The sequence below is a fragment of the Hemicordylus capensis genome, chromosome 3 (genome assembly GCF_027244095.1).
Source record: "Hemicordylus capensis ecotype Gifberg chromosome 3, rHemCap1.1.pri, whole genome shotgun sequence".
Classification (NCBI taxonomy): Eukaryota; Metazoa; Chordata; class Lepidosauria; order Squamata; family Cordylidae; genus Hemicordylus; species Hemicordylus capensis.
In genome coordinates this window covers 216,438,742-216,444,825 of record NC_069659.1, presented here as the reverse complement: position 1 = coordinate 216,444,825, position 6,084 = coordinate 216,438,742, and positions in this window count along the sequence as shown.

Here is a 6,084-nt window from a genome sequence, read left to right as displayed (position 1 = left end):
ATGGAATAACATGCTGTGCACTTGCCTAGCACAAATTCCTGCTTGTTTCAGTCCTGCTCCCTCACTCTACCTTTTATAAGTGTAGGCCTCTCTGCCAGCTACCACTTCCTCAGAGGAAAAAAGGCCTAATCTACTTCATGCATTATGAACACAGTAGTGATGTGTGAGCTTCTCCAGCTAACCTCATAATGAATTTGGTTATTCTGACCTATGTTGGAGAAATCTCAAAAAAGGTTTGAAGACTGGATTTTCACCAAGAAAGAAAAACCAAGGGAAGTTCTAGCTCTTCCAGACAGTTTCCCCTGCCCAAGTTTACGTATCCTTGGGAAAGAGAGAGCTGAGCAAGGACTTCCTTGTTCAGATCTCCATTTCTAAGACTACGAGGCTGTTCTCACAAGGAACCCAGTCCAGGCTAGGGCAGCCTAGCCTGGGCTAGGCTGCTTGTGTGGCATGGCAGGGACCACATGGAGCACCAGGATCCCACTCAACCTAACCCTGCTCCCAAGCCTGGCTCTTAGCCGAGGTGCTCCCTTAACCTGGTTGCCAGGAAGATGTGTCTCGGGCTCCATGGAACCTGAGGAGACATGGAGATGGATGCCTAGAACACCTCTCTGATGGAGGAATCTCCCAAGGCACTGTGCTTGTCACACAGTGACCTGTGGGATATCTAGAGGCCAGGAAAATGAGTCCCAGCCTTTGTTGTATAATGTGGGGCATGGCTTGCAAGCCAAAGAAGCAACCCTCAATCATCTGGGGAAAGGCAGGCTGAACTCTGCATTTCTCCCGGCCCTCCAAACTGCCCACCCATGCAGTTATGTGGATAGCCCCTACTTCTTTCAATGATTCTTCCTCTTGCAACAGTCTTCTCATTTGTCCATCCATCACACAGCTGTTAAGGCACTCTTTCAAGCCTATGCTCTTTCCAAAATTATATCTTCCAGACTGTCTTCCCATAATTTCCATGGGTTATTTTGATCAGTACTGGTATGATCTGTAACAATTTTATGAGGCAGACGGGGAGAAATCTAGGCCCACTAGGTTGCTGGGGTAACCCTGGAATCTTTATGTGAAAGCTTGCAGCTTGGAAGTTGAGTGTAGCAACTGGGAATTGTTTGGCTCAATGTTGTTATGTCTTTGGAGATGGCTTGGCTGATGAAAGCGGGTAACATCTGGCACAGAGAGGCGTAACAACTTTTAGAGATAATGTGCTGCACATGTTACCTTAGTGCTCCAGTAAAATCAGTCTTTATTGTGGTGCTGAAGGAAAAGATATGGACCCCCTAAAACTGACTATAGTGCTGCTCTCTCTGTTTCTCTCTCTGGAAACTAAAGGGTTAAATGGTTTGCCCTTTCCTAAGGAAGTATCGTTCCTGTCATGAAGAGAAGCCATTTTTACAGGAAATGAAGATGAATTTCAAATTGGAAAGCTCACGCAGTGTGTTTTCTTTAAGTCTCGTCTCATGGCAGGGCCAAACATACAATCCTGATGCATATGTAATACAATATCCACGATTCTGCTTGAATTCATAAAGTGTCATACAAGTGCAACAGAGAGATATAATAGCAGGGATCTGCATAATAGCAGGGACTTGAACTTGCCAGAAATCACTCATGGTGAAGAGAGCACAGTCATTCCACCCCCCCTCTTTCTAGGCTAGTTATAGCCAGGATTTTCTGGTCCAGCCAATTCACCAAGTTCTATAAGTTTAAAGAATACAGTACTGGGGCCTGAAAAGCAAGTGAAGAAACTTTGCTAGGGTTCACCCATAACCTGTTACATTTTACCAGGATCCATTAATGACTTCACAGATTCCATCATAGTTCTACCCTTGACATGAATGGTTTTACCCTAACTCCATCTGCTCTGATGCTGCCTATGAGTAGGTGAATTCTGAAATCAAACGTTGCCACTTCTAGTTATTGCACCTCTGCTAAGTGACAAAGGGAGCTCATCTAAAAAGGGGTACTTGAAGCTAAAACAATGTTCTCAGCACTTGAATGAATCCCTTGTTTGGCCAGAGGCCTCCTATATCGCTAGGAAGGGTGTAAAAGAGTATACATATTATTACATGTGTTGGGATTTTGTGTGTATGACTATCTGCCTGAGGGACAGAAGTCATGGATGTGCATTGGTGCAAAGAGCTCCTGGCTCTCAGGAAATAAGTTTGTTCTCTCAAAGTGAAGGTGACTGAACTGGAAGTGCTCAGGAAGACAGAGAGGAATGTGGATAAGACACTCAGGGATGTGATAGAGGCATACCACTCCAGACTGACAGCTCCTCTGTTGTCATCCTATATAATAAAACCCTAAGGTACCTGCATCTGTGTCTCTTGCGGGTGTTCTGCGCATGCGTGGCCCGCGCGCGAGGTGTTGATTGGTCCATAGAGTGCCAGCCCGGCTTACTGTTCTGAGGGGGGCTGTCATACAGAGGCAGTGTGAGCGGCGAGGGCTGACAGGGCCAGGCGGGGGAGTCACCGCTGGGGCTCCCTCCGCCAGCTGCTCTGATGCCAGGGGCGTCCGAGCAGCCGGGGACCCGGGAAGAAGAGCCGCCGCAGCAGCCACCACAGCCAGAGAGGGAAGAGGCGCGGACTCCGCCTCACAGCAGCCGCCGGCGTCCCCCTCCCCCTCCCACAGCCGCCGCCGAGCAAGGGGAGGAGTCTGGCGGCAGCCGCGTTCTCCGGGGGGACCGGGAGCGGGGACGGGCTGCGGCTGCCACAGCCGTTGCAGCTGCAGACGCCACCTCTCGCCAAAGGAAGGCCGAGTATCCCCCCCAGCAAACTTTCAACACAACTCTTCTAGCACCCGTTAATGTAACGGGCTAAATGACTAGTGAAGAATAAAGTTCTAGGGGAAGGAAGAGATCAGCCTGAGGAAGTGGGGAGTACTCTCTTAGAAGGGACCCTTGCTTGGTTGATGCACTCATATCATCTCACACAGAGGATATTCCTCTGGGAGTTAGGGGCCTCCTAGTATCTATCTATCTATCTATCTATCTATCTATCTATCTATCTATCTATCTATCTATCTATCTATCTATTGTATTTCTATACCGCCTGATATAGAAAACTCCAGGTGGTGCTGTAGTGGACAGTTCAATCATTAGGGGCTTAGAGAGATGGGTTTTTGACCCGCATTTAGACTGCATGGTGACTTGCCTGCCTGGTGCAAAGGTTATTGCATCACACAGCATCTAGGTAGGCTGTTAGGCAGTGCTGGAGAGGAGTCAGCTGTCATGGTTCATGTCAGCACCAATGATCTTGGCAAATGTAGTTAGGAGGTCCTGGAAGCCAAATTTAGACTGCTAGGTAGCAAACTGAAGTCAAGGACCATTAGGGTAGTGTTCTCTGAAGTGCTACTTGTTCCATGCACATGGCCACCAAGGAGGAGCAGCATCTCAATGTTTGGATGAGATGGTGGTGCCAGGAGCAAGGGTTTAGATTTGTTACGCACTAGGATACATTTTGGGGAGAGCGAAGCCTGTACAAAAGGGACGGGCTTCACTTGAACCAAGATGGAAACAGACTGATGGCGCTTAAAACCAAAAAGGTCACAGAGCAGCTTTTAAAATGATTCCTGGAGTGCTGTCAGGAACCGGATGGTATCTGGTTCAGAAAGCAAAATCCCCTGAGGTGCGAGGATGCAATCATTTCAGATAAACCAGAATGGGACAGAGAATCAGGAGTAAAGCAGACAGAAACGCATGACAGCCAGTCAAAAAGGACAAATGGCAGTAAGAGCAATAGGACAAAACTGTTAAATATATAGAACAGGCCTTCCTGAAGGAGAACTAGTATGGCTTCTGCAAGGACAATTCTTGCCCCACTAATCTTTCTTTGAGAGTGTCAATAAACATGTGGATAAAGGTGATCTGGTTGACATAATATACTTGTACTTCCAAAAAGCTTTTGACAAAGTTCCCTTCCAAAGGTTCTTGAGTAAATTTAGTAGTCATGGTTGAAGGACAGGAAACAGAGGGTAGGAATAAATGGACAGGTTTCACAATGGAGGGAGGTAAGAAGTGGGGTCCCCCAGGGATTTGCACTGGGACCAGTGCTGTTTAACTTATTCATAAATGATCTAGAAGTTGGAGTAAGCAGTGAAGTGGTCAAATTTGCAGATGAGACCAAACTATTTAGGGTAGTGAAATCCAAAACGGATTGTGAGGACCTCCAAAAGAATCTCTCCATACTGGATGAGTGGGTGACACAATGGCAAATGTGGTTCAATGTGAGCAAGTCTAAAGTGATACATATTTGTGGGGGAGAACCCAACTTCATATATACAGTGATGGCTTCTGAGCTGTCAGTGACTGACCAGAAGATAGATCTTTGGGTTGTGGTGGACAGCTCATTGGAAGTGTCAACGCAGAGTGCGGCATCTGTGAAAAAGGTAGATTCCATGCTAGGGATCATTAGGAAGGGGATTGAAAATAAAAATGTGAATATTATAATGCCCTTATACAAAACTATGGTGTGGCCACACCTGGAGTACTGCATACAATTCTGGTCACCATATCTTAAGAACGACATTGTAGAACTGGAAAAGGTACAGAAGAGAGCAACCAAGATGATCAGGGCCTTGGAGCACGTTCCTTATGAGGCAAAGCAACAGCATCTGGGGCTTCTTAGTTTGGAAAAGAGGCAACCAAGGGGAGACATGATCAAGGTGTATAAAATTATGCAGGGTCATCCCATGAAACAGAAGGCCAGGAAATTTAGGACCAATGAAAGGAAGTATATTTTCACACAACACATACTTAATCTATAGAATTATCTACCACAAGATGTGGTGATGGCCACAAGCTTTGATGAATTTAAAAGAGCTTAGACAAATTCATGGAGGATAGGTCTATCAATGGCTACTAGTCAGATGGCTATAGACCACCTCCAGCCTTTAAAGCAAGAGGCCTCCAAATATCAGTTGCAGGGGAGCCATGTCAGGAGAGGGGGCATGCCTTCATCTCTTGCTTGTGGTCTTCCCAGAGACATCTGATGGACCACTGTGGGAAACAGGATGCTGGACTAGCTGGACTAGAAGACCAGTGTGCATGTGCGGTGGCCTCCAAAATGGCTGCTGCCAGTGCAGAGAAGTCCAGTTCAGGCTGAAAATGGCTGAAAATGGGCTATTTGAGACTGTGGGAGGCCAACAGGTGGAGGGGGAACCTCAGGAGACCCTTACCGGTACCCACGGCAGCACTGCCCAAAGCCCCGCAGTGGGGGTAAGTCTGAATTGTTTTGGTTAATAATAATAATCATAATTTAAAAACCAACCCTGGCCCAGACCAGCAGTTTTGGCTCGAAGTCGAGCTGAACTGGGTCAGTTCAAGTGCAAGTCGGCTCGCACATCCTTCTCCAGTTCAAGTGTGAGCCAGCTCACACATTCATACAGTGGGCCACTGTATGAAACAGGATGCTGATTTAGATAGGCCTTGGTTCTGACTCAGCAGCGCTGTTTTTATGTTCTAACAGGTGATCATAGACTATGATATCATAGAGAGACTCAATAAAGAGAGGGATATTGAAACAGAACCAGAGAGATTCAATCAAGAAGGGGAGATTGAGACAGAACCAGTGAGTTCCAATGAGGAAGGAGAGATTGAGATTGAATGTCACACCATAAAACAAAATGTGGGACTTGGAATTCATATGTGCACATTTTTGCATTTCAACAAAATGTTCTCAACACAGTTTAAATGGGGGAAAATAATAAGATGGTGGCCTGTCCCCAAAGGGTTCACAATGTAAAAGATTCACACCAGTAGTAACCACTGGAGAGATGCTGTGCTGGGACTGAACATGGCATATTGCATTTCATATACAGCATAAAGATTAACCCAGCCCTTATTTCCTAAAGATCTTTGATTATGCTACTTCTACTAGCCATTAAAAAACAACAACACCAAAAATCACCCTGTATCTGATAGATTAATGGCTGTGGTAAATGATGTATGTTCCAGTGCTGCTGATATGAATATAAATGCGTGGAACAAAGAGAGATTCAAAGTGAGCTAAATTGTAGTATAGAGGTAAACCTTGTGATCCGCGGATCCGTGGTTTTGTGTATCCGCAGTTGGGTGAATGACAT